Genomic DNA, 12319 nt, shown 5'->3' with positions numbered 1-12319 from the left:
TGAAATGCATTAATAAACCTAAAAATGTTAATATGTCTTAATATAAGTGACTCATGAACACGAAATACAGCTTTATTCCCCCAAAGCCTTCATTTCCACCACCCACTTCCATCCCTTTAGTTACTTCCTATTCCTTTCTTTTAAGTCTTTTTCCCTCATTAAAAATGACTTACAACTTCATAGCAAGAATTGAGGTCTATAAGAAACTATTATAAACCGGAGAGCTAAAGGCCAGAAAAGAAGGGAGGAGTCTTGGAAAACAAAATCAATTTGGACCAAAGTAGAGTGCAAAATTGGCAAAGAGCAGGTTGAGAGCAGACTGCTCGAGGGCACGGGTTTGGCGGTGTGATCCATGTCTGAGAGTAAATGGACTTTATAAATAGCCAATCATCTAATGCATTGGCATTCCTTTTTGAAATACCAGTACACGTAGAACAAGCTGATGTTTGACCAAGATAAATATCAGAGACGACTATGAAACTCACCATCACCATTAAGCAAATGCCGCTCAGCAAGGGGGCAGAGAGCAGCGACTGCTTCCTTGTGTTTAATGAAATGGCCTCTTACGCCACTAAGCATATTATCAAATGATGCTCTTTTCAGAATCTGTTTCATGGAGAGTTGAGTGGATGTGGTCATGGGAAAGTGGCTGGAGGAAGAGAGATTGCTAGACAGAGAGTTAGGAGAGATGTCCCTGCGGAGTATGGTTTGGAAGAGGATCTGTAAGGAAGAGAAGGGGTGACCAGGCAGGAAGTATGTGGGAGGCTCTTTCAGCTGGAGTGGGGAGTGGGGAACAGAGACATCCTGAGGAACAAGGCAAAGGTCATGAATGTGTCTGCTTGGGAAAGACGCGAAAAGGAGCCCAGTGAGGTGAGCGGGATGAGAACGTCATACTGTCCCCGCGCACAAATACAGAAGGGGGAGGTGGCCTGTGGCTGGGTCAGGAAGCCTGGAGAGTGAGATAATTTTAAAAGAAGTATTTGGTCTCGAGAAACCAAAAGCACTGAGCTGCTAAGAGTGTGAGTGAAAGCCCGCAGGTCACATCGGCAAGGTCTGTCCGTCAAAGCAGGTTTTGTTTTCCTTCAGCAGATGTTGGAAACCCTTAACGCAACACTGACCTAGGCAGACTAATTATCATTTCCATCTCCATGATTTATATGGTTGGCAACAAGAAAGGTAGAAGTCTAATGTGTAGAGCAGTGTGGCTCTCAACTGGGGGCAGCGCTGCGTCCCGGGGACATTCGGCAATGCCTGCAAACATTGCTGGTTGTCAGGACTGTGGCAGGGAGGTGACCAGTACTGGCAGCTAGTGGGTGGGGGACAGGGATACAATGCTTAGGACAGCCCCCACAACAAAGAATTATCCAGTCCAAAATGTCAGTAGTGCCAAGGTTGAGAAGCTCTGATATAGACTGACCCACCATTTTCCTTCTCTTACACCTCATGCCCAGGGCACACACATACACACACACACACACATACACACACAGCGAATTCGGGAATCCGAGTCTGGGCCCCAGGTGTCAAGGTTGTGTGGGCTGTCATCTGGAGACTAGCAAGTGACCGAATAATGACAATAGTAACAGCTACCAATTTTGGGGGGTCAGGTGTTGGGTATGGTTCTTTATTTATCTCTCATTTCATCTCTGCGGCAGCCCCGGAGGTGGGTGTTCTCCGTTCCGTTCCCAGAGGGAGACGCTGAGATTCAATTAGAAGCGTATCCAGGATCACACAGCCAGCCCCTCGGTGGGCTTAGTGAGATTTAGAAGGCAGCTCTGGAGTTATCCGAAGGCCACCTCTTTTGATGGGACTGTTTCAACATCCCTTGTGATGCCAGAGCCCGTTTGATCTGGCACCTTCTGCAGCGGAGAGAAAAGCTCATTCAACTCTCAGCTGTTTGGTTTAACCGATGACATTTTGGTCTGTTCCAGACCTTCACTTCTTTGATTGCCTGGGTGATGGTGAAGCTGAGTGAGGCTCAGAAATATCTGTTGTTTTAGGTTTGGGTCGGGGAGGCAATGAAAAGAAGATGGCTTTCCATTAGTCTGACTTCATCTCTGTCCTATAACATAATACATTTCATCTGTCATATATATGTAGATATGAAGCCTTCCTCCCTCCTTTCTTCTTCCTTCCTCCCTCTCTCCCTCCCTCTCTCTCTCTCTTTCTTTCCTCTTTCTTTCTTTCATGGGACAGTCCACAGCCCATGATTGTTTTTCTGTATAACAGACTGTTCTGTTTTCTTAAACACTTCTGCCCCTTCCCATGCTGTTGGAGCCCAGGTGTGTAATTAGCCCCGTGCCATGCCCTCAGCAAACATCTCATAAATGTTAGCGGTGATTATTATTATTTCTTCATCTCAGTGCTTGTTACAGTATGGGGCCGGCTTTCCTGTCTCCTCTCCAGCACTGGGACCTCCTGTGAGGCGGGGACTGTCCCTTTCTCATCGTTGCAATCCAACTCCTGGTAAATGTCCGGCAGTCAATAAATACTTGTTGAATGACTGTTCTATCAAAAGGTAGGCATCAACCGCAAGGTGGATGGTCCAGGAGGTATGATTTTATGCTTGCATTCAGCCCTCCTTAAATTTCAAAACAGTAACTGAAATGTTAAAAGCTTGAAATTTTTAATGTGCGTGTTTATGTATGTATTCTAATTTTTAAATAGAAGTTCATTTAAAATCCAATAAAAAAGAGGAAAGAAAAAAGAGAAAGAAGCAAGGTGTGGTTCGAACTGTCCTATCACCTCATTTTTTTCTAAAAGAAGTGTATGGTTAGATCTTGGGATTAGAAAACAAACAAATGGGACCTTGAGTCAGTAAGTAGGGCTTTTCCCTTTTTTGCATTGGTTTGTGGAGTGCAAATTACAGAAAATGGTTTTTGTAGTTCTTGGCTTGATGATCACCCTGGAAAATGATTTTGGAATGCTTGTGATTGCAAGAGATTGTTTATTCCATTACTTTCACTCTGACCAAGCCCACGTCTTTCTCTAAAATAGGTCTTATTTTTAGAGTTTATAAATCAGATGTATTGTAGAGATGGAATGCAGCATGAAATGTGCTCACAAATAAAAATTCAGCCGGATTCTGCAGTCCTTACACAGCAGAAACAGAAGTGTAGCCACTTAAACTTTTTCCTTCATGAGGCTGTAACTTTGGGAGCTTTTTGAGATAGTTAACATGTTATTATTTTTTAAAAAATTAAAAATCTACTTTTAAAGAAAATTTGGTTATTTGAAGAAATATGTAGCAGGAGAGACAAAAAACCAACACTTAATTCTTACTCATTCCAACATTTGGGGACCACAAATTTAAATATTCTAAGTTCACTGAAGATACAGAGATATTTAAAATGAGCATAAAAATGAGAACAAGCAGAAGAAAGCAATTCATTGGCACGTGATCACTTCTGTACCTAAAAACAAGCCACGTAGCCTTGTGAATCTTGTACACTCTCTTCTCAGTCCCTCACCTGAGGGATGAAAGAGCTGAACCTTGTTATTTCAGGTTCCTTCCTGGTCTCCCCTTCATGATTCCCTACTTCTCACTCCCTAGTCTATTAACCACCTCATTCGTCATCCATATTTTATATAACGCTGATCCCACAGCCATTTGGAGGAGTGTTATTTTAGACACAAGGCCAGTGAGACTCTCTCCACTGGCTTGATAATGGAACCAGCTTCCAGGGGAAGTTAAGTTGCTCGGAGAAGGACTAGACCATGTATTTGACCGCCGATGAGCTGCCCCTAGATACATTATGGAGAACTTTCTTATGTCTTTGCTGATGGCATCCGGATGCCTACAGATCTCCAGCTCTTACCCCTGACCCAGGGGTCCCAGCCGCTGGGGGCCTTCAATTGCCCATGGCCTTCCCCACTTTCTCACTATGAACCTCAGGCTCACCACTGCAAGTTGGTTTCCTTGCCCCGGTAAGTCCCATTTAGATATATACCTTAAAACTTACCGTGCTCATTTTGTACGAGCCCTAGTGACTTTATTCCTTAGAAAGTTTTTATTTCTATTAGCTCACTGGCTGTTCAAAAATGGCAGTATTCAACAATAATCTCAGAACATCTGGTTTCTAAATATAGTCCTGCTATTAGAAAAAAGAAAAAAAAAAAAGAAGAAAGGAACCTGTATGTTGCACTTTACCTTACTTGACTCATCTGGAAAAATGGGAAATACTCACAGCCTTTGTTCCCTCACTCAGATATTGTAAGGATAAAATGAGCTATATAGGGAACAGAGGGCTGAAAGTTTTTGTTAAGGCTGATATCAATATAAAGTGATATTCCACATGAAATTATTGCTAGAACAACCTCCAAGAAATATTTTTAAATGTGTGTGATTCCCTTTTGTGTCAGATGCCTGATAAATTATAGCTTTCAGATCCAAGTTAATAGAGCGGTGGGAAAGAATCCCCCCTCTCCCCACGCCTCCCACCCCCCTCTTTTCTCCTTGCCTCAAACATCTGGCGGCCCTTTGTAGTTCTGGATGATTTGATTTGGAATTCATTAGTAATAATTGATGTGCTTTCTGGAATTTGTTTAAACAGTTAATCGTGTGGTGAGGAGCTAAGCCAAAAAGGATTGTTCAAATGGGGCCTGCCAATCTAGTAGAACCGAGATGGGCAAGCATTGAGTGCTCGGTGCCTGAGGCTTTAGAAAACTCCCTACAGCCCTGCCCTTCACGCGACTTGGGTGTGAGGGAGCTTGTCCATCATGAGGACAACCTCTTAAAAACCTAGTGTTTTTAAGAGTTCCGTTTTGGCAGAGTGATGAGAACAACCAAAGACATTTGGACTTTAATGACTATAGGTCATGGGGCCACACACTTCAAGAGCTAGGAATTTGTCTTCAAGAAGTTTAAAATCTGAAAATCTGGAGGGAGAAAAAAAAAAGTGTTCATACAGGCAACCCTAAGCAGCATGGGGAGGATTATTCAAAGGCAAGGGTTTGTCCACTTGTGTGGGTCGTAGGGCTCTAGCGGAATCTGATGAAAGGTATTGTGCTGCACGCATAAGACATGTACGGAGGTGTTTGTGAGCAGGGATTTGTGTGCAATTCTGGGCACTGTATGCACTGGGCATACAAGTGCAGTGGGTTCACAGACTTCCTGAAGCATGTCCAAGGACCTAAGTCAAGAACCCTTGGAAAGACGTATTGTGGTGAGCACTGGGTATTATACGCTACTAATTAATCATTGAACCCTACATCAAAAACTAATGATGCACTATATGTTGGCTAACTGAAATCATTAAATTTTTTAAATTAATTAATAATAATAAAAAAGAATCCTTGGAAAGAGTGTTGGTAAAATAACAAATATGTTGGTTATGAATCTTTCTATCATAAGTAACAGAAAGCCCGTCTGTTTTTTATAAGCAAAATTTTAAAATTATTAGAGCAATGGGCATAAAATTACCCTCAAACTGTTATAAAAGTTTCAAAAAGTTGGGATGCCTGGGTGGCTCAGTCAGTTAAATGTCTGCCTTCGGCTCAAGACATGAACCCAGGGTCCTGGGATTGAGTCTTGCATCGGGCTCCTTGCTCAGCTGGGAGCCGGCTTCTCCCTCTGCCTGCTGCTCCCCCCTGCTTCTGCACTCTCTCTCTCTGACAAATAAGTAAATAATATCTTTTAAAAAAAGTTTCAAAGAGTGTACTCTCAGCTTCTGAACTTACCTTGAACTACAGTGACAGACTCTGTAGGCCGGTATGGGTCCGTGAGCCCCCCTGTGTAGCCAGGCCTGTATCAGAGCCCAGCTTCTTCATTCAGGAACAGTACTCCAGAAATTTCTCTTCACTCTACTGAATCATCAGTTTTGCCCTCTTTACTAGATAACTATCATAAGCATTCACTCATACTGTTAAGAAAAGTCAGTTCAAACTGACTTAATCATGAAAGGAATTGATACTATGATCATACAAAAACCCGTTGAAGCATTTTAAAGGCTCTTTTCTCCCTAGATAGTTCAGAATACATTTCTAAAAAGTAAAGTCAGTTTTTATACAACAATTATGCTAATATCACATTTGAGAAAATGTAACAATAATTCCTTAATAATGCCTTACATTCTAATTTTCCTCAGTCATTCCCCCAATATTTGTTTACAGTTGGTTGTTTTCAGCAGGGTCCAGATTAAGCCCATATGCTGTATTTGTTTGCTCTTTTTCCTTAGTCTCTTATAATCTTCAACAGCTTCTCCCCTATCAACATGCACACACATGCTGTCTTCTCCCCTGCCATTGATGTGTTGAAAAGATGGCTCAGGTGTATTATCAAAGTTTCCACGTTCTGGATGTCTCTACTGGCTTCTTCATGGTGTCATTTAACCAGCTCATCTATCCTTTGTTATTTCCTAAAAACTGCTACATTAGATCCAGAGTCTTGATAAAATTTGAGTTCAAACTTCTTGGTAAGACACTTGATAATGATGCAATGTATTCCTAATGCATGACATTGGAGACATAATGTCTTATCCTCTCACTTTTAGTGAGAAATGAAAATTGATAGTGGGTTCAGGTGATGACAACTTTATCCCTCCTTTGTAAAAACACACTTCTTTATTTGTGACCAACAAATCATGGGTGAATTGATATGAATTGTTACCAAGTGTCAAAGAAGGTTACCTCTGCAGTAACTGGCTAAAGCTTGAGTTTGTGGAGCTTCTTATGTGGGAAGTTATTTCATTTAACTTTCCTTCCAAAACATATGGAATATTTCTGTGAAGCTTTTGGCCTCCAGCCCCCCAGGAAGTATGATCGATATGGAAATTCCTAGACAAGACTGGATCATTTTTGCTTTAGTGTGAATTAAGTGTCTGCAATGTGCTATGCTCCTCTTATCCAGCCCCTTGTTCTTTCTCTTCCTCGAGAGCATAGAACCTGGCAAATCTTAGAAAAGATTGGGGACACTGAATATTTGGTACTGCACTTTCCACAAAGCAATGATAGTTGTTAGAAGTCAAACATTTCTCAAATTTTCTTTATATTTCATAGTTATCATATTTGCTTCCTTTCATCTTTTCCTTTTTCTTCACCTGTAGAACCTCAGACTTTTCCCTTTTTCTTTTCTTTTCTTTTTTTTTTTTTTTAAATATTTATTTATTTATTTGACAGACAGAGATTACAAGCAGGCAGGCAGAGAGAGAGGGAGAAGCAGGCTTCCCGCCGAGCAGAGAGCCCGGTGCAGGGCTCGATCCCAGGACCCCGAGATCATGACCTGAACTGAAGGCAGAGGCTTTAACCCACTGAGCCACCCAGGTGCCCCTTTTTCCCTTTTTCTTATAGGTAAACATTATCATCACAGGAAGCCATTTATTTAGCGATACATGCCCCCTCAGAGCTTGAATTGATAGATGATATCATGGAAAGACTTGAAAGATCCAAGTTTTGATCCTTTTTAAAAACTACATACCTTGTTGGGCAGAGGCAATTTATGTTTTACTGGTATTTGCTCCATTTGAAGTAGTCATCTTTCTTTAGGAATTCTAAAAATGTGTCCTTTCAATTTTGTGAAGTAAGATATGACAATGGGAAGAGTTATCACAGATTACATTTTCCAATTGTGTTATCAAAATAGAATATAATTAAATAAAAAAATTTGGAACTATGTTAAAGACAAATTATAGCACTATTTATAAACCTCTCACAGGATGCCTGATGGCTCATGGCTCTCAGTTGGTTAAGTGTCCGGCTTCAACTCAGGTCATGATCTCAGGGTCCTGGGATGGAGTCCCACATTGGGCTCTCTGCTCTGTGCTCTCCCTCACTTTAATAAATAAATAAAATCTTTAAAAAAAAATAAATAAACCTCTGACAAGAAAATTTACCATGAATCTTTAACAAATGGCCTTTCAGATGCAGATATTGGCATTCCTAAACTTGCCCAAATACATAAGCATTAGAGAATTTTAGGGGTTCTTAAAAAGATTTATTTATTTATTTATTTATTTATTTATTTAGAGAAAGAATATTCAAAAGCAAGCATGAACAGGAGGAAGGGCAGAGGGAGAAGGGGAGAGAGTGTCCCAAGCAGACTCTGCAGCAAGCGGGGAGCTGGACACAGAGCTCAATCCCACAACCTCAAGATCACGACCAGAGGTGAAATCAAGAACTGGAGGCTTAACCGACAGAGCCACCCAGGTGTCCCAGAATTTTGGGGTTTTGAGGTATTGGAAAGTCATGGAGTCTAACCATGCATCTTATCCATGACTCTCGGGGTTCCAACAAATAGAGGGTCAAGCGCCCTCTGTTCTGGATTTCCTGGGAGCAGATCCTTCCTGTCTTGTGCATTCCCCTACTTATTTATTACGTGCCTGCGGTGTACCCGCTGCTGTGTGAGGGGCTAGATGACCTCAAGAGAGAACTTTGTGGGTAGAGAGAATAGGAAAAATACAGATGAGGCAAAAGAGATCCTTGAACAGAGAGAGATGGTTCTGGATGCTAAGAGTCAAAACAAAACTCAGTGCATCCAATAATCCCTGTCAGGAATTTCTGCTTGGCATTTCCCTCTCCCAACCTGGCCACAGTGACAGCTGCTACAGCAGACTTGCCTAATGGGTCTTAGGTCTCCATTGATGTTTGCCACTCAAGTAGTATTAAATTGACCCACATTCCCTGTGGAAAGTTTTCATGATCTAACTCCTATAAAAAATCAAGATAGTACAGAAAAAGGATGGGAAGGGTTGTTTTGCCAGTTTCTGTTCTCTTGCATCTCCATCTGGTGTTATTGAAAATAACTCCAGGCACCTTGCAGGACATCTAAGAGCCTAGACATGGTCTGCATGTCCATGTCATTTCCTAGCCCACCTTGGCCCCACTATATCCCCAAGAATGGCTGGTGGACGGTGCAAAGTAACCTGCAGACATGGCCGCCTCAGACCCTGTCAGCCAGGGAGACAAGGCGGTGGAGAGGAGCGACTCTGAGCCAAGCTGCTGTCATAAGGGGACAGGAAGGAGATGACAACTGCTACCCATAATGCCAACCACTGTGAGACACCCTATGCTTCGCTTAGGCTTGGGATGATGTTTTCTTTTTCTTTTTCTTTTTCTTTTTAAGATTTTATTTATTTATTTGATAGAGAGAGAGAGAGGTCACAAGCAGGCAGAGAGGCAGGCGCGGGGGTGGGGGTGGGCGGGGAAGCAGGCTCCCCGCTGAGCAGAGAGCCCGATGCAGGGCTCCATCCCAGGACCCTGAGACCGTGACCTGAGCTGAAGGCAGAGGCTTTACCCACTGAGCCACCCAGGCGCCCTGATGTTTTCTTTCCAAGAGAACAGACCATTATTCTTATTAACAGACATGGAGGGTTATGGCTCCCAATTGTCCTTTAGGATGTTCAGGGTCTCTCCTTTCTTCTTCTCTCTTTTTTCTTCTTGTCCTTATCATTTTCTGTTTCTTCCTTTCCCCTCCTTTATTCCTTCTGTCCTTTCTCTGTTCTCTCTGTCTCTGTCAGTCTCTGTCTCACTCTCTCTCCAGCTATGTCTTCTCTGCAGATGGACGAGCATTCTGGGCAGTGATCGAGAGACTGAGATAAACATCTTCCAGCAGCTTGAGGTGGACAGAACATGGGGCTAGGGTTTAGGAAACCTGGATTCTCCGCCTGGCTTTGTCATTAATATTTGTGACAGACAGGATAAGATGAAAGATGTAAATGTGCTTTGAAAATTAGTACAGAGTACAATAGTCTATTCTTCTTAAGCCACAGTGAGGCTGGGTCTGCCCCAAAACAATAAGAAATCTGTTCAGTCTCCCGTTGTTGTGCCTGGCATTGGGTCAGAAGCTCCACTCAGCCTATAGAGTTATTTCGGAGTTTAAAAAGACCCACTTCTAGCAAGAAAGCCTGAAGAATTCAGGCAATACCAGACATGCGGCGAAACCTGAGAATGCAATAATTCCTGAGCTCAGTTTAAAATCAAGGTCAATGTTGTCCTTCTGAAGTCACTGCTCCATCTAGCTCCATGCCAAGGATTACTGCCACGCTGAGTGATGGGGCCCCTGGACCCCGCTCTGCACCACGAGAAGCTTAACACAGACAGATGTTGTTATCTCTAATTACACTCTTGAATGCGCCACCACTGATCTCTCCAATACGGGTGTGTCCCCAAACACATGCTGCAGGGAACACAAGTGACTGTTACAGACTGCTGTGGGCATGCTTAGGGCGATGTTTGCTTCATGATACCCATACTTTCAAGGCCTCTTTCACTTCATTTCATTTTCCCTACCTGAAGAATACAAAGGATGGCAGATCCATCAAATGACACGCTTGTGAAACTGAACGACCTAGGGCGGTTTAGGGCTTTGATGAAAAAAAGCAGAGATTGTAAGTAGGGTTTTCTAGTCCAGTGACCTGGGAACTGCTTAGAATTCTCGGGCCCCACTGAATCAGAAACTCTGGGGGATGAGGCCCAGGAATCTGTATTTTTTTAAAAAGATTTATTTTGCGGGGGAGGGGCAGAGGGAGAAAGAGAATCCCTAGCAGACTCTGCACTGAGCACAGAGCCCGACATGCGGCTTGATCTCAGGACCCTGAGATCATGATCTGAGTTGCAGTCAAAAATCAGATTTTTGAATGACGGAGCCGCCCAGGTGCAACTGTGAGAATCTGTATTTTAATAAGCCTTCTAAGTGTCCTGATGCACACAGAATTCTTTTCCTGCTGCCATAACAAATTACCACAAACTTGATGGCCCAAAGCAACACTGATGGGTTATCCTGCCTTCTAAAGGTCAGAAGTCTGATGTCAGTCTCACAGACTGAGATCACAAGGTTATCAGGGCTGCATTCCTTTCTGGACGTTCCAAGGGAGGACTGTTCCCCTGCCTGTTCCAGTGTCTATGGGCTGCCAACATTCCTTGACCCAGGGCCTTACTCTCCATTTCCAAAGCCAGAAACGCAGGTCCAGTCCTTTCCATTCTCATGTTCTCTAACCTTTCTTCCACTTTGAAAGACTCCTGTGATTAGATGGAGCCTACCCACACAATCTGTCTCATTTCAAAGCGGGCTCTTCCCGACCTCAATTGCATTCATCCCCATTGCCATGCCACGTGACATTGTCCCAGGTTCTGGGGATGTCCAAGGTGTGGACAGCGTGGGTGGGGGTGGGTAATTCTGCCTACTGCAGTCCATCCTCTGACCCCCAATGTTCCATGTCTGCCCCACATGCAGGATGTACTCACCTTACCCAGGTCCCCAAAGCCTCCATGCACGGCAGCATCAACACAAGGTCCAAAATCTCACTTAAATCTCTTCAGCTCAAAAGTTCCCAGTCTCATATCTAAGTCATCTAAATAGGGTATGGGTGAGCCTCTGAGTGTAATCCACCCTGGGGCACAATTCTGTATTTTTGCAGACCTGTGAAACTAAAGATACAATGGTAGGAGAGGCATAGGATAATGATGAGAAATAGTCTTACTCAAAAAAGGACAAAAGGAGGGAGAAAGGAATCACTGATTTCAAGCAATTTCCAAATCCAAGTGGGCAAACTCCACTTGGTTTCAAGACCTGGGAGTAATCTTCTGTGGCTTGTCCCTTTGCTCTCTGGGTCAGTGTGCATGTGTTCGTACCGAGTAGCTGTATCAGCCTGTTTACTGAATTTTGGAGCACCAATGGGCTTCTTTCATTTCGTGATCTCTCTGAACCTTTCAGACCAAGCTGGAAGGGGTTCTGCTGGTTTAAGATTTCCAGAACCTGGTGGGTTTCCCAGGTAAGTCTTGGTGATTCACTCCATTAGACAAGAGAGTCGTTCCAAGATCTTTCTCAGATAACCCCATGTTCATTTTTGGTCTCTCTTGAGTTGCCTATGGGATCTATGAGCCTTCATCTAAAATGAGATTTTTTGGTGACCCAATATTTTGAATGTTTGGTCTTTCTAAGGTGCTGTTTAAATGTGGTTCAGCCACACCTTCAGTTTTCTGCTATGGCATACTTTCCTGCCAGGGATTCTCTGAATTTAAACATCTTTACTAATCTGGATAAGCTGATAATTTTCCAAATCCTCAGGTCGTGGTTTCTCTTGGTTTAACTGTTCTTCCCTCATTTATCTTGTCCTTTTTACAATTTTACTCTAAGCAGAGAAACCAAGCCACACCTTCAACACCTTTCTTGGAAATCTCACCCGTTGCCCAAGATCATCACTCTTTGGTTGTGCTTTCCACATAAGTGCAAGATACAATTCCACTAAGCTTTCTGACTCTGTGCAACATGGATTCCTTTTCCTCTAGTTTTCCATAACTACTGTCCTTTATTCCTTCTTTATGCTTTCTCTACCATGTTCCTCACTTCTCCTATGTCCCTACTAGCAGAGCTGTTAACATCTGA

The sequence above is a fragment of the Mustela putorius genome, unplaced genomic scaffold (assembly GCF_011764305.1).
Source record: "Mustela putorius furo isolate JIRA1106 unplaced genomic scaffold, ASM1176430v1.1 tig00003846_pilon_pilon_pilon, whole genome shotgun sequence".
Taxonomy (NCBI): domain Eukaryota; kingdom Metazoa; phylum Chordata; class Mammalia; order Carnivora; family Mustelidae; genus Mustela; species Mustela putorius.
Note: the sequence above shows the minus strand (reverse complement) of the source record.